We start from the raw sequence: 22,977 nt of genomic DNA, 5'->3' as shown, positions 1-22,977 counted from the left end.
AAAAATTGAGTCCAATAAAAGTTCTTAACTATTCGGTTAAGCTAAGTCAGTTGTCAAACAATTTTAAATTGTTTCATTGCTAACATTTTGTTAAGAATTTATGAACAATAATATGTGTTTACCTTTATTAAGTTAAGTGCTTCACGTTTCAACATGACAATGTTAATAACTACTAGGCTGTAATAATGCACATGCAAAGTCAAATCTAATTAGGCGCCACATAAATTCAGATCGACTATTTCTAGGCCTTGATCGCCTATCTTGTGTTTTGTATTTTTATTTTTTGAAACTTATATATGTGTGTGTATAAACAATGTAGTCTACATTTCATTCCAAATTTAAACGTTAATGTTTAGAAAATTTGTCAAATGGTGGCGCCACTTTTGAAGAATATTACAATATAATGGCTTACTATTTTTGGAACTAAAAGTTTATAGCGAATATATGTCGAATATTTCTCGTAATTAAAGTTTTTGTAATCGCTACTTATAATTTCTTGGTTCCTAATCAACATCTTAGCTTTGATATTTCAGTGTCCTATTTCAGAGATCTTTACTGTCCCAGAGCTTTTTTTCAGCGCTGTGTTTGCCTCCGGACAGTATTCTTTCGTTAAAGAAAACGTTGTAAGAAGCTCCTAGTTACAGAAAAATCTAATGGCCAGCAGCTGGATTTGAACCCAGCATCTCCAGGGTTGGAAATCCCAGTACACGCTAACCAATAAGCTAAACTTCTTTCCTACATTTTTCGGTGTTACTGGAAGCGTGCATATATATTCTTAAAGAGGACTGCGGATGAACAATTTCCTTGGGGAACATAATATTGTAAATATAAATACAATAACAAAGCAAAGAGAAGATTGTTAGAAACGGCCTGCCTGTACCAACACTACTAGCTACCCTCCGCACCACTGCCGATGAGATATACTTCACGTTTCATCTCGGCCTGTACTTAACTCTATTATATAATAAATGCAGTTTATATTATTCTCCCCCTCTTGAGCAAGGATCGATGCCTTGCATAATTAACAAACGTATAATATTGATTTTCTTCTTCTCGTTTCTCTTTCTCTTTATGTATATATACGTATGTATGTGTACACAAGAGAGACAGAGGTGGCGAGAGGAGATGTAAGGAGAGAGTGCAGCGGTGGCAGAGTGGAGGTGAATTTTACACACACACACACACACATGCACAAATCATCCTCAGCCACTCAGCTCATCATTCTTCTTCTCTTCCAGCATCACTTTATCTTCTCAGACTAGCACATTTCTCTTCAGCACCAGGGTCCTTCCTGTCTGGTCCTCATACTTTCACACTCCTTCTCTAAGAACAATAACAATCTCACCTTATAGACCGCTCTACTTGGCACTATTTACTAAAAATTGTTACATTCCCCAAAAAATGTAACAATATTTTTACACATTGAAATTTACACAGCTCATCGGAAAATTACTTAGACTCTATTTAAGGTCGACGACTGAATCTGACAGAGTGAACGAAAACCTGGCACCATTGAAGACTAGATACCTACTTGTTAAAAGTTGTCGTTATATATTATACATATTATACAGAGTGTACGTGGAGGAGAGGTTGAAACTTCAAATGCAACAAAAAATATTCATACGGTAGGGTTTCATTAAAAACAAAAATATCCTCATGGTCTTGAAGCTCAATAAATGTACAACTTTTCCGGTAATTGGGTGACTCATTGATTCGTTATTCAGTGAAAAAAAAATGCGGTTGAAAATTTAAAAAAAAATCATCGAGAACGGATTTTTTACGACATTAAAGTAAAAATTTCATGATTTATAAGAAAAGTTTTGAGGCTCTAGGTTAAGCAGATTTATAGAAAATCTAATGCTCTTTCGTTTGGAATAAGTAGATTTGTTGTAGGATAAAGGATAGAAAAGTTACGGCCGTTTTTATGGGAAAGTTATATCGACGGAAAAGTTAAAAATACAAATATCTTGGGCACTATTGAGAATCGGGTCATAGTGAACAGAATATTTTTTGTTGCATTTGAGCTGCTGAATCACCTCCCGAAGTTTCGACCTCTGCTCCGTGTACACCCTGCATACATAAACGTGACATTCACTTACTTCGTCTCTCACAGACTTCTAAATTTGTCGCAAAAAACAACCACACCGAATTACGGAGTTATGCACATAACTTGAGAGCAATTCTCATCAAGATATAACTTAACTCTCTTAACTTGCACTCCAGCAATGGACTAAAGTAACAAACTAAACTATCTGATCCCAAGTCAACTTAAAGTAGTACTTTACCCCAACCATGCGGTCAAAATGCACCCGAAATTCACTATAAGAAGCTGGACATACACTCAGTAACAACTGTGATGCAGAATTGGACCCACGATGCGTCTGCAATCGATTATCATAAATTCTCAGTTAACTAGATTTTTGAAACAAAATGGATCACTACTGAAAGTGATTTAAGAACACCAAATATTTTTTTAATTAATTCATATTTATATTTACAGCCATCTTTTAAATATCCGCTTTTCTAAATACCACTAGAAGATCTAATTTATTAAAAGTCGGACGTTAATAAAAAATAATAATAAATAAATAAATAAACCTTAGCAAGTTCAAAACAGAATTCTTTATATTATATTATATCTGAGAGGAACAGCTGATATCTAAGATGAGTTCAGCCTGAGGGCATATAAGTAATTTTAATTTAAATTTTCCTGTCAAAAGAGTTTAGTTCCAATCTTTATTTTATATCACTTGTCTAAAAGATTAATATATATTTAATATGTTTAATTCAAAAAGTTATGAATTATTATTTTTAAATAATTAAAATAACGTTTTTTTTTTGTAAAAAAGTACTCCAGCGCCCCTAGCGTAACACACTCTCATTATTAATCTTTTTTTTAATTTAAAGCACGTTATTAGCATCTTCTCAGTGCTCTGTCAGCATCCGACCAGTGTTAACTCGATGCAGGAACACTGCAAAAATTTGGGTAGCCACGGGGAATGAAGGTAATAAAACTTGGATGTGTAAACAGAGAGCCATTTTCAGCCCAAGATAAATCCGAGATTGAAAATAATGATTCTTTAGAATTGTTGCTGTTTGATTGGCCATTATTATCAGAAGAAGGGCTTTGCTTTTATCCCTAGTTTTACACGATGCGATAATTTATTCATCTAGTGCATCAGAAAGTGCAATTTATAATCACAAATCATATCGACATACTGTTAATGTGCGCTGCACGCTTCAAAACCTGATGATGTTCATAATAATTTGAAAGGATGGTCTGGGTAGAGTGATGAGTAGTTTGACAACAATACACTGGCTGTATCTCAGTTTAACATTTGTCCCATTCTTTTGTTCCTCCGTTGAAGTTATTAAAAATTTAGTATTAACAAAATATATATATATATATGAATGTATATAGAGATAGTGTACAAAAGCCCTCCCGTTGGGTCTTAGTAAAGAGAAAGAGAGAGAACACCCAACGCAAAGAGGCAGGTTCTGCACGCTACAAGACCATGATCGTTGGCCATCTGTCGTGCCAATTGGATTCACAAAGGCTACAACAGCCACCGCAGCACAGTGCCACAGGGCTCTTGTATTCCAGCTGTATACTTCTCTTTATAACGCCCCTGTCACTTACTACTAGCCACCGGGGTTCATCCCTAAAGGCCAATACTAAATATTCATAGCCTCTTGGGAGGCTTACTGTGTATAAGCCAATTATAGATACCGAAAAAAACTCGTCTCTCTCTTGTCATAGAATTTTAATTATGAATAAGCCATTTCTTTTATGACACAATTTTTTTTTTTTTAAGTTGTACTTTACATAATTCGGAGCTGATTGCATAGCTCTCCTTGTAATCGATAATTTTTTAGAAGAGGAATTATTGAGGCCTAGCTGATATTCACAGGTCGCAAATTCATGTACGAGGTGTGGCTATTAAATACCGAGACTATTGCTGTAAAACATTTTATTTTAAATTTATACATATTTAGTTATTATCACCTTCAATATACACCACTCACCTATCCCTAAAACGCTCCACGCGAATTTACCATGGTTCAAAACAGTGCTGGAAGTCTTTTTCTGTGAGCTCCTGCATGACGCGTGCCGCTTTTTCTATCACAGCTTCAACGGACTGAAATCGTGTTCCTTTTAATGCAGATTTGACTTTGGGGAACAGATAAAAGTCACATGGGGGCCGCCAGGTCAGGCGAATAAGGAGGATTGCCTAAAACTGGGATGTTGTACTTGGCTAGAAACCGTTTTTGACAGACAATGCAGTGTGAGCCGGCGCGTTGTCTTGATGGAGAACCCCGTGACTTGTTCTTCCACAAATCGGGTCGTTTTTTTCCTTACTCTTTCACGGAGTTGAGCAAGCACCTCATGGTAGTAATGTTGATTAATTATAATCGATATTTTCATCCGTTTTGGACGTGGAAGGGCGACCCGGGCGGTCATCATCTTCAACGTCTGCACGGCCATGTTGGAATCGCTTAAACCACTCAAAAACTCGCGCACGTGATTAACATTTATCGCCATAAACTTCTTTTAATAAAAGATAAGTTTCAGTAGCGGTTTTATCCAGTTTCATGTGAAATTTCACAATTCGTTGCTCTACTACAATGTGTAGTATCATGTTTTCGGCAAAACGACTAACACCTCTTACACAAACGACGGTTCCGGTCAGACAGATTTCTCTACAAACACGTAAGACGCTGCAATCGAAAGAGAAGGCAGATGTCGGTCGTTAGCACATGCATTGTTCTTCTGTAGCAGCATCAGTCTCGTTATTTAATAGACACACCTCGTATGCCCCTTTAGAGATCTTTAAAAGCGATTTTAATGATTTGGTTTCGATCTCTAGAACTAAGTCCGATAGAACTGTATTTTTTACTGAAAATATGAAATTTTGAATTTTGCATTTCAAACTAAAGTCCCTATTTCATTAACAGTCTATCAAATTTGATTAAGCTATTAACTATTTTTTGGCAAATCACACAAGGGACTGATTATGATGAAAGTACAAAATAAACTATTTCTTTGAATGACTGATGTTCCACTCATTACTTGTTACATTTTTAAAATAAAGGAATGATTTAAAAAACAAGATTTTTTTAAAAATAAATTTTGATTTTCAAGGAAAAAATCAAAACAAAGCTAGGAAATAAATAAAATAGATCTAATTTTGAAATAATTACACGGAATATAAAACACTTGATTGTAATAAATATTAGATAAAAGAAGTTTTAGATCACGTGGCCTGGAACGGCTCTGTAGAACCGGAGTAGACACTGCGGCCAATAGAATTAATGAATATTTTATGTAAAATTTCTATTGAAGTTTAGGATGTCATTGTACTTGTAATAGAACTTCTAGGTATTTACATATAACAAAACATGTTTTTATTTATATTTTTTGAAAGACAAAAATAGAAAAATTTCTGTGAGTTGCGCAACTCAGAATACGACAATTTAAATTTAAAATAAATAAATAAATAAATAAATAATTAATAAGAACGCCAATCAAATAAAACGAAAAAAAAAAAATTAAAAACAAATATTAATAGCTTACTAAATTATACAAAAATTTTGGTAAAAGTGTCCCTAACCAAAGTGCCATCGTCAGATTAAATTGTCAAATTTGTCTGGAACTTACCTGTAACAGAATGATGAAAAATATTGATTAGAAAATTATTAAGAATAATCAATGATAATATTTTATTAAAACAAAATATAACCATTAAAAATAAATAAATCGTTCGAGAGTAAAAAAAAGCAACTTAATATTAATAGAGCAACATTATATATTCTATAACAAGTTAGGCCTACAAGCTTTATTAAACATGTATAAACCAGATCGACTGATAGAATAAATTAATGGATTTATAATTATACAAATATATATACATATAGGTAAGTAAAGTAAAAGTAAAGTAAAGTAATGACTATTTTTTCAGGCAGGACTACCCAATTAGGTTTCGTGGACGGAGGCGACTAGCAAACCTACATTACGATACTATAAATCGTACTATAAATTTCTCATATTAAGTATTAAATAAAATCCAAGGCCTAGATCAGGGGAATCGAACCCACTAAACCAACAATACATCTTAGTATTGCGGGTCTAGTCTCTAACCGCCTAACATACTTTACTGTAAATTTCTCATATTAAGTATTAAATAAAATCCAAGGCCTAGATCAGGGGAATCGAACCCACTAAACCAACAATACATCTTAGTATTGCGGGTCTAGTCTCTAACCGCCTAACATACTTTACTGTAAATTTATCATATTAAGTATTAAATAAAATCCAAGGGCTAGACCCGGGGAATCGAACCCACTAAACCAACAATACATCTTAGCATTGCGGGTCTAGTCTCTTAACCGCCTAACATACTTTACTGTAAATTTCTCATATTAAGTATTAAATAAAATCCAAGGCCTAGATAAGGGGAATCGAACCCACTAAACCAACAATACATCTTAGTATAGCGGGTCTAGTCTCTAACCGCCTAACATACTTTACTGTAAATTTCTCATATTAATCATTAAATAAAATCCAAGGCCTAGATCAGGGGAATCGAACCCACTAAACCAACAATACATCTTAGCATTGCGGGTCTAGTCTCTTAACCGCCTAACATACTTTACTGTAAATTTCTCATATTAAGTATAAAATCCAAGGCCTAGACCAGGGGAATCGAACCCATTAAACCAACAATACATCTTAGTATGTCTCTAACCGCTCCGGCTATCGTGTCGCCGTACTAATCTTATAAATTAATTTTTATTTAAGGCGCCTCAGTGCCTAATAATGGTTAGCGGCCGGAGCTTTTTCTAGTATACTGTAAGCCTTCGGACAGTGTTCACTCGGTACAGTCCACACTGTGTATCACTAGTAAGAGCTCTGAGGAAGAGAAAATCTAAGGGTCAGTAGATGGATTCGTACCGGGGCCGGTAAATTGATTATTTACGAAACTGCAAAGAGCTTTGTATTAAAGTTCGGCTCTACTAAAATCAAAATAAGTCATGTTGCGTGAAGTTAATCACAAGAAGCTCTAAGTAAAATTAGTGGAATCATTTTTATTTGTTACGTTGATTTCTTTAAAACAATTACAGTAGCTATTACAATAACAGCATTGTAATTGACTACTTTTAATTCTGTCGTTTTAAAGAAAATAATGGAGAAAAAATAAATAAATTCAAAAGAAATAAATGTTTTTCTTGTCAATTGTTTCATTTTGGCTGTGAACTAACCATTTTTTGTTTCACAAGTAAGTGGTAGTTTCTTTAAGAAAGTAAATTGTAGTTCAATAATTATAAATTTTAGCAATATAATAGACGGTGAGTTTACTTCAATTTTTATTAAACTATAGATTTTCATTCTTTCAGTCGGACATGTATTATTTGCAACGTTACAATTGTTAAGAAACAGAGAAATTGTTGTTCAGTTCTCATTGTATTCATTCTTTGTCGAATGATAACCGTTAAGTAGGTAGAATCTTTCTCTAGTTGTAACTCTGGTTTACATTATTTTGAAAATTAATAAACAATTTATCATTACTGAAGTTCTAATTTTCCTTATTTATTATAATTTAAAAACTTTAATAAAGGAGAAATCGGGATTTGTCAATTTGAGAATTAACCACTTAAAATTCATCTTTAACCCTCCAAAGCTGGAGTTTTTTTGGGGGGGGGGAATTTTCCAAAACTTTTTTATTTTATCTATCAAATAGGTTGCTAATAATATAGAAAACATGAATTAATTAAGATATTATTCGCCAATCTCTGGTAACGACCTGTGGCCATATAGTCACATCAGGTCAGTAGGGTACTAGTATACAACGTCATCTTTTTTCAACAAAAATGCCTTATTTACTTGATTATAAATACGGAAAAAACTTTCTTTATTTTAAAAAATGTTTAACATAAAAATTGCACCTGATTGTTTCGAAAGGTGGGTTTCAAAACAAGGTATTCACAATCCTATTTCGTTTTTTTCTGCATTGTGACCACAGATGAACATCCTTCATTTATACATCTCTTTCTTTTATTATTTAGCACCAGAATCACAAAGTGTCCCAGATCATCAGATCATATCTCAGATCTTCATCTAATGTGTATATTGAAGGATGTCCTGTTTTTTTTTGAAGCCGCTTTATAATTTGTTAGGTAACTCAACACAATCGTCCTCGGAATTCTATTGGTACATTACATTACATCGATAATTTGGTACATTACACGACGTGATTTTTATAAAACACCCAAGCATTGTGAAGCACTACACCCACCCACCACGTGAATATGGGCCACCACCATTTCTTACCACGTATATTTATTCGGTAAGCCATTATATCTTCATCCATCAGTCCCGCCCATATTACAGTCACATTCGTGCAAGAAATGCATATCTTTTTGTTTCCGATGGCAATTCCTATTGACTGTTCCAAGTGGAAATATCCTTGCTAAAGTAACTGCGGAATGGCCATTCCAACGTACCACCTCAATTCCGCTTTTCCAATCTAATATGCTTCCCCCTCCCCATTTCGTTATCGCTGTAATTACAGCCGCTTCAGGTGGAACAATAAAAAATTCCCGCTCACCAACAAATTCTTCATCGGATTCGTTGTTATTGTAGTAAGTCTAAGGCTTTCTCGAATATCAGCCCATCTTTGACTTTGAAATGTGCATTATTGGAAAAAAAAAGAAAAATGAAATAGTACCCCAATAACCTGATGTGACCAAATGGTAACACAGCTTTTGAATGTGATTTTATAAGTATAAATTTAAGTCTTGAACTTTGTTATTGATACATAATTTATAATAACTATTGGTTATTGTGTTTCATATAGAAAACAAAAATTATGACATAGTTAATAAACTAAAAAATTGCTAACAATAAACTAGTGTCCAAGCTGATTGGAACAGGTTTTTTCAAAAAAGCGTAACTAACTGAAAACACTAGTTATTATGATTTTCCGTCCCTTATTACGAATAGCATACACTAACGTACACAATAGTAAAGAGAAAATCTAAATTGATTATCTAGAATGAACAGCACTCTATTAAATGTGGCAAAATTCAACTGTGACCATATGGTCACTTTAGGCTTAGATGGGTTAAGCGGAAATTCCGTTTAAAAATCACCTACTCTGTAATTTTTTTTTGGAAAATTTAGACATTTCTATGAGTAAATAGGAATATTATTAAGAAAATCTTTAAAAGGCATTTACGAATACCGTGAAAAATGGAAAAATTGCTTCGATATTATTTAATTTTAATTTATTGTTATTGCGAATTTGAAAATTATTGTAATGTTGGCGATTTCTATCCGATTGTACCTAGTATTAAGTATTAGAAACGGAAAAATATTAACTTCACTAGCCTTTTCCAAGATAAATGAGTTTGCCATTAACTTAAACAAATTGTAGGTCTTCTGCGACTTCCTTTTTGTGATTCGTTTCGTCTTATCCTTCACTTTACCAAACGAAAAAAATTGAAGACTATTATCTGATGTTATTGTAAGATCTATTTAAACCATTAGATACGAACAGAATTAAAATTTAAATTCAAAAGACCCCCACACTAGGCTTAAAAGTACAGAACTGAACAGACGCTATCGACTACTTAAAAGACTCTTAGACGACAGATCAAAACTCTCTCTGGACAACAAAAGACTGATTTATACTTCTATTTTAAAAACCCATCTGTGGCGTATGGAATAGAGCTGTGGGGGTTCAACCAAACGCTCCAATCTCCAAAGGATTCAATCTCTACAATTTAAAATACTTCGAACTATTGTTCACGCTCCTTTTTATGTCTCAAACCTGACTATACACACTGACCTCAACATTCCATTTGTCACACAAGTTGCTAAAACAAGATACAGAAAACTCCACTTCAACCTGCAATCTCATATAAATCCTCTAGCTTAAAATCTTTCTTCTAGAACTCTTCCTGACAACCCGACAAGACGCCTTAAAAGACAGTGGCCTCGTGATCTCCTCACCAGTGAAGAGAGTGACTAACCATCCAATATTAGGGATTGTTACCACTGGGTAACTTCTCCACTCGTTACCTTATCATTTATTGCTCTATTGTATCATTGTTACTTATAGCGCTAACGCGCTGATTGTAGCATAAATAAACGCCAAAAAAAAAAATATTCAAAAGTTTCAAATTGAAAGTTCCCGTATTTTCTTTCCGGTATTTTCCCTTCACGATAACGGGAATAAAGCCACCTTTTTGGGCAAAACTTAGAATTAATTAGTTACAAGGAAAACTAATAAAGCGTTCTGGAAAGTCATTATTCTGAACAGAAAAATAACTTTCCAAATACACGCGGATATAATAAAATTATAATTATTTAGATTTTAATTAGATATTTGTAAGGCTAATTGTAAAGCTCACAAGGATTCTGTTGTTAATTATGAATATATTCAAGCACTAAAGCAATTTAGATTTGTACATAATAATAAAGAAATATTCATTTTCATTATTAGATAAGAAATTAATCAAAAATATAAAGAATAGTATATCTAGATCTACATCTAAAGTTATGGAAATAGTGGCGCAATAGATGGAGATAATGTATCTCAGATAGGAAGTGGATTATTAGTCTAAATTTGTTTGTTTTTAGTTACACCAAAGATGATCTCACAATTTTTATACTATATTTGTTTATCTATATAATGTGAATATATTTTAGACAGACTTTGTTAAAATAATAACTCAGAGAATAGAACAGATGCAGACAGATGAACTGCTATAATACCAATGCAGGAAATTATACACTACGTTTAATATCTTATCTTTCTAGTTCCGTTTGTATATATTATACACGTAGTTCACACGTTGCTATATACATGTATTTGCAGCTTTTTTTTTTATTTACAAACTAAAATAAACAAAAAACGATATAAATGACTGTTATTAAATATATGATTAGCATGATTTTTTTTAACCTTGCTCATAGTTTAATTTTTTAATTCTACTCTGAATTTAAAGTTTGTAAAGCTGTACTTTACTGTGAAATGACACTTTTAAAGGTAAGGCCTAACACTCTTCCACAGTTCATACAATGTTTAAATGGAAAAACGTTGAACGATTGGGAAAAATCTCCAAACAGTGAAAACTGAATTCAGTTAAAAAAAAAAAGGAAAAGAAAACTCTCAATCAGAATTTCGAGATTTTGATTGGATCTTCGGATTGGATAGGATCTTCGGATTGGCATTTAGCGAGCCATCTTAATATTAAAATTAACCGAACAATCTCAGCTGATTCATTTATAAAAATTTGTCTTTCTGTTTAAATTCCAGATCTTTTCCAAAGTTTATGCTTCAAATTTCAGATTTTATTTTTTTGGTCTTGTCTTTTCCCCTTTTTTGCTTTATAGAATTTTTAACTTAAGGTGCGACAATATCTGCGGTTACTTGGGTGCCCAGAGCTTTTGCCCGCTTGTGGACAGTGTCCTCTTGGTTACAGACAACGCACAGTCCATCACCGGGATAGTGATGCTGCAAGAAGCTGCTAGAAAGGGTCCGTCAGCTGGTCTTAGGGATTTTCACGTGAGAACCCAGTAAGCTAACCAATGATCTAATCCCTTCCTTCCTCCATCTTTATTCTTCCAAAAATTGGTGAAGTTAATTCTTCTGATGGGAAAAAGGAAGGAAAAGTTGGTTAGTTTTAAATCGTAAAACTTACAACTGAAAAGCTTCACTAAACGAATTGCAATCGATAATAGTTCTCTGCTTCAGGGTTGCCAACTTAAATGAAACAATTCTCCCACTTTACATTTTTAATTTTTCAATTAAAATTTAATCTAATATTAATTTTAAATTGAATGTTCAGCGAGGCTTAAAGCGTCAGAGACAAGGTGAGCACAGCCAATAATGTTGTACAATTATTTCTCTTTTAATTTTAGTTATTTTTTTACCATCACACTCGTGCGTTGAAGAGTTATAAATTAATCAGTAGAAAATTCATTATCCCCACCACCTAGTTTTCTCCTTAATTAGCTTCTCGACGGCGGTAATTCTTTTCTTTAAGGTAAATATTTAAACATGCGCCTGGTTTCAGAGCGGCCTCTCTCTGTCTCTCGCTAAATTCATCGCCCGTACTACCACAATTTATTTTTTGTAGTTAGCCTATATAAACTGTCCGAGGCGAGGCCTTTATTTTTATTATGAAATATGTTTTAAAGGAAGCAAGAGAGAGGAAGGAGAAAAACTTTGCCATATTTATGACGTAATTCTGCTCTAACTGCCAGTACGCTTAGTTTTTTGTTTTTAGTTTTTTTTAACCGCTGTATATCTCCCGCAGTGTTTCTAAATAATAATAATAAAAAACGCAAAATATATTTAAAAAATAAAAAATAAATAAAACAAAAAAAAAAACGCTGTCATAGGACATGTGTGACAATTCGGCATTGTGTGTCACTTAATATTTATATTACTGCATAGTAGAGGAGGGTTATTTTTTTTTGAAAAATTGACATCCTTTGTTTCGGAACCAGTCCAGCAGGGTGGCTCCCCTACAGCAATAAAACGAGAACAATTTATACTAGGCCATAGGTTGGCGGTGGATTCGTCGTAGCGGGCCGCCTCCATGGAGTGTTCCATCTGCCTTCGTCCTTGCGCTAGGATCACATGTTATTGTTCTTGCTGTGTAGACCAACTGGCGGATTTTTGGACTACTCCCGGGTCTCGTCCGGGCATATACTATACCGGAAGGTTTAAATTTGTTAGACTGTTTTAATCAAACAAGTCGGCCACCTCCTCCTCCACCTCCCCGCCTTTCCACCGCCACCGCGACCATCACCGCCTCAGCCTACTGGCGGCCCCCATCTGTCAGTCTGGGAATTTATTTATTGGCTATAAAATATTATTGAATTGTTTTTATTTATATAGTTTTACCCCCCCCCATCATCATATTTTTCTTTACGAAGGAAAAACAAGGAAATTCTTTTATTTGTAACCTTGTATTTGTAACGTCCGGATACAAGAAGAATAAGTAAAGTTGTGCCTATTTTTCCAGGCCGACTTTAGATTAGACTTGGGCGGCCTCAAGGCCTACGGCACTGCGACCCCTTTGGATCTATTGTGGCTCCCCTCACTTTAAAGCTCACCCCTCCAGACCTGTCCTTTTAATCAGACTCTTAATGCTGGAGAGCGACTCTTGGGTAAAGCTCTCAGGCCTTGGCTTTTCCTCCCCGAGAAGTAACATCCTTAGCCATACAAGCCCCTCACACTGACACAAAAGGTGCCGTTTCCTCCTCCTCCTCTTGACAGAACCTACAAAGGCTATCATCTGCCAGGCCCATGCGATGCATGTGTTTTCTGAGCCTGCAGTGGGCCAGTTAATACGCCTACAATGACCCTTATAGCCCCACGGCCTTGACGGATTAATTCTGCAGCCAGCCTCGGCGAATAACCTTTAATAAACTCCTTCACCTGTCTCTGCCCAGTGGTAGCAAGCCACCACTCCTGAGACCTACCCTGCACCCATAAGTTAATGGTCGCAGTCTTAACGCACTTCGGAACCCCAAAACAGGGCTCCGGGCCAACGAAGTGTCCCGCAGGCCGACTTTACGTCTAACTACAAAATTAGGTGTCGTGGACGGAGGCGACTAGAAAAAACATACTTTTCTGTAAATCTCTTTTATTAACCATTAAATAAAATCCAAGGCCTAAGACCGGGAATCGAATCCAGTACCACAATACATATTAGCTTTACAGGTCTCGCCTCTAACCGCTCGGCTACCGTGGCGCCTACAAGAAGAAGAATATATGAGAAATACACGAATTTCTAGGCAAAACTAGGCCAATTCATTCAAAAACAATTTATCAATTGCAGTCACTCACACTAAAATTATCAAAATTTCCTTTAACTTCCAAATAAAACTGCAATAAAAGAAGTTTCGAAGTAAGTGCAAATTTCAAAAAAAACATTTCTATTACAATAAGTAATCTTCAAAGAAAATTGAAAAGTCATTTTCTAACCAGGTGACTTCATGAAAACTAAAAAGAAATCCTTCTTCCGGAGATTAGCATTTCTGGGTACAACTATTTCTTTTGTAATCGAGTGTTTTGGGCCAGCCATTCCTCCACTTCTGTAGGAAAGATTAAGAGGTTAACATCATCTCTGAAACTTGTGACTTCAAACAAAGAAAAGTTTAAAGAAAATTCATTTTCGGGTAGTTAGTGGGAGGGGCATGTTTCTGTCACTTAGTTAAAACCGGAAGTAAGAATTTCACCAAAGGTTTTATTTTTCTTTAGTTTTCCTAAAATTTTCTGGGAGAAAAACTAACCTATGTGGCTCTTTTTCGATTTTTTTTGGGCCCAAACTAACCACTTACTTTTTTTGTATGAAAATTAATTTTAGGAGAGTTCCATGGAAGAGAGTTCTTCCCGTATGTATCTTTTCTCTAATTTCCTATTTCCGTCTAAGTATTCTACAATTTTACTAATTTTAAGCGTAACTAAATAGTAATATATACTAAGAATAACCACTCAGCAAGACACGAACAGGTTTAATTAAGTAGTAAATGATGTAAAATACTAAAAAAAAGAATCAAGAAATGCAAAATTAATAACATTTAATAATAATTTCACTAATGACTGGACTGATTTAGCTGCCATAAGTTTACCATAAATATGAGGTAAGAGGTTAGCTAACAGTTTGGCCAAATAGAAGTGGTTTGGGAGAAGGAAAATGAATCGGGAAATACGTTCTTACCAAGGATTTGAGCACAACTGTTCCTCCAAAGTTTCACCAAAACTTTTCTAGTATTTTAACGGTGTTTCGAACCTAATTACCAGCAAAGCTCAAATCAATCACCATTTAACTCAAGTTTTATATTTTTTATAATGTAAAATTGAAAATTTTAAGCAGCAAATCAAATATGTGGTTTAAATTTCAAGTTTTACATGGAAATAAAGAAGAAAATTAGTCATTTCAAATGCGAGATTTGTGTAAAGATACAAGTTATTGAAGTGTTTCGCACGATTTTGTGAAGATATTGCAAGCATAGGATTCAGACGGAAGCGGAAGTGCCAGAAAACGATTATTTAAATTTAAACAATGTTAATTGATCAACACTGAATGTGATTGGTTAGATAATGAAGCATTTCTATAAGATGGAGTCCAAGTTTGTAATCAATTAAATTAAAAAAGAGAAATTAACAGCAAGGCGGAAGTAAAAAGTGGTAGAATATATAATTAATAATATTCAGTTCTGTTGAAATAACAATAATATAATTAACAAAAGATATTGTTATGATATAATTTAAACTTTTAACCAATGGTATAATATTTAGTTTACCTAAAGTAAACACTTTGAACGATAACTTTTATTATTAAATGAAACGATGGTTGGGCAATTTTAATTAAAACTGAGGAGAAATTGAAAATGTATTATTTATAATAAGAAAACAAAATATAGGTACTTAATGAAAACCGTTTGGCAGGCGAGAAGGTAGGTAGGTACCAACGGCTGGAATCAGAATTATATTTCACAATACCGGTATTATAGTCCCAAAAATTTTCAATCATATCACAACAGCGCAGGAAATGAAAATTTATATTTTGGCAAAGTTTAATTGTGAAAATTAAAAGAAAATCTGTTTTCAGCGGGAATGATTATTTAAATTAGTCAAAATGTAACAGTCGGTCAATTTGGTTCATTATTTTGTTGATTCAATCATTATTTCTTAGTCTACAGAAATTTTTTTAGAAAATATTCAGTCTTCTTCTTTGCAAAAAGGATGTATCTTCTATTAAGACAACGTCTATGCTTTCTTTACCTTCTTCTGAGACTTCGAAAGTTTTTCTTAAATTTTCCTAAAAAAAATGTAGTGTACCTCAAGTTTTTGGAAACTTTAAAGTTATCATTGATGACATCAAGTAGTCTAATTTGCCACCAGTGTCTTATAATTAAATCTAGATAGTTTTCTTTGCTTTGAAATTTAATTTTCAAGTGGATGGATCATCCGAAATGGATATGGAAAAGAGAGTGACAAGCGCAAGGAAGGCGATTGGAATGCTGAATTCTGTCTTATGGAGCAGCAATGTCCAGATCAGCACCAAGAAGCATATCTATGAAGCGTTGGTTCAAAGCATCTTGCTCTACGTATCAGAAACATGGACAGTCAACAAGAAAATGCAGAAAAAGATAGAGGCGACTGAAATGGATTTCTGGATGCGTTCCGCGACAATATCCCGCAGAGAGAGGAGGAGGAATGCGGATATAAGAAAAATAGTGGAGAAGCATAGCACAGTGACGGAAGAAATGGAAAAAAAGGAAACTGATATGGTTCGGCCATGTGTTAAGGATGCCCAGAAAGTAGAATGCCGAAGACTGTGATGCAATGGAGCCCGCCAGGTACGCGGAAAAGAGGCAGGCCTAGGAACAGGTGGCAAAATGGCATCGAAGAGCTAATGGCTGGACGAGGGCTGTGCGAGCAAGACGCGATGGATAGAGAGTACTGGAGAAATAGTATAGATTGAATAGGGTAACTATGGTTCCTGCAGTGCACTACATTGTTGGTATATGTGTGAAGGGAAATTGGTCTGAGGAAACCTCAAGTCTGAGGAAACCTCAAGTCTGAGGAAAAAATCCTAAATTTTTTTTTTTTTTTGCGTTTATTTTTGCTACAATCAGCGCGTTAGCGCTATAAGTAACAGTGATAACAGGGTAACAACAAATAACAGAAGAATACGAGTGGAGAAGTTACCCAGTGGTAACACTCCAAAACAGGCTATTAGTCGCTCTCTTCACTTGAGAGGAGATCACGAGGCCACTGTTTTTAATTAAATAAAAATTTAATTTAAAGCAAATAAGTGCTTTAGACACCATGTAAAACTAGCGGCCACCAAACTTCTCTCTTCCTTAAATATAAAGAAACGTGCGTACTCAATGTTTGGTCCACAAGTCTTGGGGTTTTCAAACAATTCTTACTTGTACGCCATGCTGGGGAAGACGTGCCAATCCACCTTCTTAGAGTTGAAGTGGCCCAATTTCTATCAATCTGTCGGTGCTTCTCCAGATGCAAATATAGTCTTTCAAGATAAGCCCCCCCTTGAAGAAACAAACTCTTCAGAAACAGGAAACATCAATAAAATACAAAGACATCAGCTTAAAAATCTTGTCAAAATGGTTGCTCACTTGATCCATTATAAATGATTAGATTATAAAAAATTAGAACGATGATAATGATGGCAGTGAAAAGAAAATAATAATACAGTGTACGTTAAGATTATGTAATATTTTAAACCTTAGATAAAGATTTCGGTAAGCGAAAAAAATAAACAAAATAAAGCAGACTGGTACACCTTTATTGCTGTCGAATACCTTTTACTGAAGTGATATTTTTCTTTTGTAATGACGAACGATGGTGACGTTTACTCCAACAAAAAACGGGCAAATAAAAGTAATAAATAATAATAATAAAGAAAAAAAAGATTAGATGAAAAGCAGCAGAGAGTGAAGAAATATTTCCGGGGGTGAGTTGCGGAATGGGTGGGGGGTGGCGCTCTGTATATATCATTTTGACAACGTTCAATTATGGATACAGTCAGCACTGGCCATGAAGTGCCTCTTGCTGCTGTAAATAGTCTTCGAACTGTGTTTGAGTTCACTTTGTTTAACGACCGTTCGTATAATTTCCTTTTTTTTTGTCTTCGTCTTCTACTTCTTCTTCTTCTTCAACTTTTACTTCTCTCTCTTCCTCCAATATTCTCTCTCTCTCTCATTCTTTAAGCAAAGATAATGTTCAAACACAAGGTTCCAAAACAAACAATTATAATTATAAGAAAAACTGCAGTGAATACTCTTCACACGACAACCTTTTATTGTAATTGTCAACTTGTACTTGCTTTCGAACTTACAATTTTGAAATCCTCCTGAGGAAACTTAAGAATACCGGCCATGTTCTTTTTAATCATAAAATCTTAGTTGTCCGACAGCTACTTCCGAGTACAAATACGATCTTCTTTCTTCCCACTTAAGCTGGAGTTCCACAGGACAGCGTACTAAACTGATCTTGAAACTATACTTCTCGCAGACGCAGCTGACACCTCCTTACTCTGTGCTAGCTCACAGAAACCAGCAATCACACCCTCTACTCATTAGAACAGTGGATCCAAGAAATGGGCAAAACATCACCTTCACTCTTCGTCGCATTACTCTCCTAACCAGTCTTCTGTAACCCTAATAACAGTAATCAAAGTTCTCAGCTACCTTGACCGAAATCTTTCTTGGAATCCCCACACTGGACTTAAGAGAATATAGAACTAAACTAGACACGATTTTGACAACTTGAAACACTCTTAGACCGTTATAACATATAGGAGAAGCCAGCCTTATATTAGGGCTTTGCAATGTACCAATGGTTGACAAATAGGAGAATGAGGGAAAGTATGGACTTTGATCTTATCTGTAAAAGCAGGCAATGGCCATTCAATAGAGCAGTCTTCCACTCTAAAAGGGAAGAAATCCCTGGATTCCCAAGGTGGTGAATCCGTTTCCAACAACCTTTAAAAAATTCGTTCCTAATAAATTGTAGAAAAAGAAATAAATATCTTAAGTTAGAAATTTTCAATTTTAAATCTAAGGTGCTAGAATGAATATATATATATTTATCAAATATTAGACCAACCTTTAAGGAAGATCATTGCGACCTCGTATGTTTACTATTGCGTTCTTTGGGAAGACAGTTTAATGTGAGGCCATTGAAGCTGTCTAGCTGCCTAACTAAAGTCTGCTCCTAGTTCAGCTAAATCCAAATAGCTGATCTCTTCTACAGCCTCTGCAGGAGTACTGATGTAGTGGAGTTAAGTAATCTAGTATTGTATGCGGGTATTTCTCCTCAAAAAATGCCAACATGTTTGTGCAAGTGGCTGTTCTATTTTCCCTCAAGAGATTAGCTCTCATGTTATTGATAGACAAAAAATAGGATCTTAGTAAGAGAAAATGTAAGTACCAACAGCTAGATTCGATCTCTATTTCGACCAGTTTAACCTTGAAAACGTCACTCATTCACGCCAAGAATTCCCCCTTACTTCGTTCCAGAATTCTTTCACACCACGTTAACACCCACAACAAAAAAGGCATATTGAATTACACCATTCTACTTGATTGTCACCGAGAAACTGTTCTTACACAGCATTCACTAACATCTAGCGGAACCTACACCAAACATTGGTCCATTCAGCCGAAAACTATGTCATTAGCCAATGTAGAACTTCACCCACTCCACCGCCGATTGGTGGCTGCTGACTCCAACACTTTTAAACCATCGACAGCAGGCAGATTTTATTTTATTTTTTGTTTTTCACCCTCGATATGATACAAAATATTATCTCCTTATTCATCATTTTCACGTCCATCATTAGATTAAACTGATTTTTCAATGAATATTTCACACTTTTTATCAGTTTCTTTTTAAACCAAAAAACTGTCTTCCAATTTTTGTTCTGCTCATACAATTTAAACCAATTTAATAGTTTGTCGGTTGTAAATATCAGTGTAACATTAAAACATTGGTCATTTGAATTGGAAAATGTTAGCAACTAACCACGTTTCATGAAATGGTACATTAGACAAGGAAAACTGATGAGTATTGGCAACTAAGATCTTACGTATAGTTTTTTTATTGGCTTAAATCTCCATGTAGTGTTATTTGGATTTAAATTTAAAATTAAAAAAATTTGGTAAGCAGTAAAATTTTTTTTGATAGTTTTTTTGAGTGAGAAGATTTGAAAGGGTTACTTTTCATAATAACGAATTTCAAAGATACGTGATGACCAAAGGAAGTCTATTGTATCTCTCTTCTTTGAAAGAGATGCTCCTAATGTAATCCCTCTCAGTCCTAAGTCCTCATGGAATCCTAGAATCCCTAGAAGATTCTAGGAAGGATGTTACCTTCTTCTAAGAGTCCAAACTTTTATGAATTCTCTAAAACGATGGTGTCACAGTCTAACCGAAGACAAATGAAAGATTTTTTTGTACTCCAAAAGCCTCGTACCAGTCTTTATTGCCCAGGCAATGGAGTTCAGTCCTTCGTCGAACATAGTAGTGATAGCGCCCAAGAGTTGTAGGTCTATGAAAACGAGTTTCAGCACCCTTTCGAATGTATCGGGGGGCATTTCATTGGGCAAATAGCGTAATGCTGTCATAATTTTTCAACGTAATGCGTTTATACGAAGCGAATAATGAATAAGATTTACCAACATTTCGTAAAATTAATCAGCAGCATAAAACGCTGATCTGCTGGCTCTTGAGCGAGTGTCACTTGTTGGCAGAGGTAGCGTTTTTTTTTTTTTTTTTGAAGAAGAATATCCCAGAACATTCAAACTAACCCCACTACCTCCTAAGACGAGTCCAACTAATAATAACTTGACCATCACTTTAAGCACACAGGTAGCCGAGCGGTTAGAGGCGGAGACCTGCAAAGCTAATATGCATTGTATTACTGGGTTCGATTCCCGGTCTTTAGACCTTGGATTTTATTTAAAGGTTAATAAAAGAAATTTTACATCAAAGTATGTTTGCTAGTCGCCTCCGTCCACGACACCTAATTGGTAGTTGGACGTTAAGCCCCGCCTGAAAAAATAGGCAATTACTTTACTTTACTTACTTCATTTTCTCTGCTACTCATCTGCAAGTTGTAGCAGAAGATGAACCAATAAGTGAACAACTTTTTAGATTAAGACACATGGTACGGGACGCCTAAGGTCCTAAAATCCACCCTGATTCTAGCCCTAAAACGTTGGATTAGATACCTTTATCTGAATTTATCTTTTGAAAATAACTTTGGGCCTAAATTCTATAAATCTAAACGATGAATTGTATTTCTGTTTACCCAATTTCTCATTTGACGATCTTTAAAGATGTAACTGTGTACCAAACATAAAATTTAACCAGTGAGACCAGTGTTCACTATAGTGTTCTAAAAACAACTTACTCTAATGCATTGAAAGATCTTTCTACAAGTTACTAGTAACTAAAAGGTGAAAGCTGGAATTGCAGTAAATTACAATATAACCAGCACTTAAATAGGATATAAATAAATATAAAAATAAGGCTGCATTTTATATATAATCAATATACATAAAAAACCGTGAGAGCTAAAAACAAAAAAAGTAATATGCACCGTTATAAAGTGAAGCTCTCTTATTTAATGTTCCGTGTCAGTCACTAAAATGTAATGCACCAAATTACAACTTCCAATAATTACAAAACAAAAGAACGATATAAACGTAGGGGGGGAAAAAAGCAATTGAAACATAAGTGATTACATTTCATATTACCAACTGCAGTATAAAAAAAACGCGGCTCAGTTTGACAGAACATCATATTTTTTTGGGGGGATGAGGAGGAAGGGAGGGTTTTTGGTTTGGAATTAAAAAAAAAAAAAAAAAAGCAATAATAATAAAATAACTTTGGAGCCGTTTTCAAATGATCATCTTATCGGGAATTGTAATTGTACACACAGGGAATGTATTTATTTTTTTGTAATCGGTAACATATACACCATCTGTTCATTATAAAATACAGTTTTTCCATCCCTTTTTTTTTCGGAACAGGATGTTCCGTTTATTACTGAGCGTTTTCCGGTTTGACATTGATAACATTTATTGCAGTTAAAAAAAAAAAAAAAGCAAAAAATTAAAATAAAACCAAGCAAAAATTATTGGGGAGAAAAAAGATCACAATTTTCGTTAATGTAAACTAAAAAATTGTCTAACTTCTAAATTTGTTTGAATTTTAATCTAACGTCATTTTCAAAAAGAGAAGTTTTATAAGATCAATTTTTTTTTTAAACTAAATTTATTTGGTTTTTTTAATGCACTTCTTCGAAATATTGACTTCAACAGAGTGCACACTTCTTCACTAAGAATCTGAAGTTCCGCAGGAAATGGTGGAGCGAACTAGTAAGTAAGTAAAGTACGAGGGTCATTCAATAAGTAACGAGACAAATTACTACTGCTCAAAAACAGCTAAATTGATTCGTATGAAACTTTCAGGACATAAAGTTGGCAACCTTGCGATGACATCTGATCAGCTGTTCAATTATATTTTGTAAACATAACCTCAAATTTACTCAGTTAATGATGGCGAGTCCGCTCGAGAATTGCATTGTGGAAGAACAACGTGCCGTGATCAGATCAGATCAGATAAAAAAATCAGGTGCAAAAGTGGCTTCGAGATCAACCCAAAGAATTTTATGCCAAGGGCATTTACAAATTAGCAGAAAGATGGGACAAGTGTATAAGTGTTGCTGGGGACTATGTTGAAAAGTAACCAAAGTTTTGTACTGATTCAATAAACCGTTTTTGAGCAATAATAATTTGTCTCGTTACTTATTGAATGACCCTCGTAATTGCCAATTTTTTTTTCAGGCGGGGCTTAACGTCCAACTACCAATTAGGTGTCATGGACGGAGGCGACTAGCAAACATACTTTACTATAAATTTCTTTTATTAACCATTAAATAAAATCCAAGGCCTAAGACCGGGGAATCGAACCCAGTATACACAATACATACTCGTATTAGCTTTACAGGTGTCGCCTCTTAACCCGCTCGGCTACCGTGGTGCCTTTAAAAGTTTTCAACTAGTAATAATCGCACCTCAGGAGACCTACATTGGTTACGATATTGCCACTGCGCAAGGGACTATACAGATGAACATATGTAGTATGTAATCCTGCACATGATTTTGAATACTATCAGATCTTATTTTCAACCGAAAACCCGAAGAGTGTTCGATGTTTTTTGTTTTGATTGTCTTCCAAAACTTCAGCAAACGAAAACTTGCGGGGGGGGGGGGGGGGTGAGCTAAGCGGTAGTCTAAGGATTTAGTTTAGTAATTATGATAGTTAAGGATTTCTGTGGCTTAAACCAATGGCTTAGAAAGCATTTCCGTCAGCCCAGGAGTCGTCAATGTCCTTGATAAATTCTATGGCCTGGTTTT

General features: G+C 34.8%; 1 protein-coding gene and 1 pseudogene across 9 annotated transcripts in view; both read right to left on the bottom strand.

The window, feature by feature from the left end:
• Positions 1 to 22,977, bottom strand: part of LOC141449934 (uncharacterized) — a 383,560-nt gene that overhangs the window by 81,671 nt on the left and 278,912 nt on the right. The gene's annotated exons all lie outside the window — the stretch shown is intronic.
• LOC141450576 (U4 spliceosomal RNA) lies at positions 22,549 to 22,679 on the bottom strand (annotated as a pseudogene).

This window comes from Rhodnius prolixus, unplaced genomic scaffold, assembly GCF_049639745.1.
Source record: "Rhodnius prolixus isolate KJV_2025 unplaced genomic scaffold, Rpr scaffold_2, whole genome shotgun sequence".
Classification (NCBI taxonomy): domain Eukaryota; kingdom Metazoa; phylum Arthropoda; class Insecta; order Hemiptera; family Reduviidae; genus Rhodnius; species Rhodnius prolixus.
The sequence above is the reverse complement of the archived record's forward strand: the minus strand, read 5'-3'. Positions and strand labels throughout refer to the sequence as shown.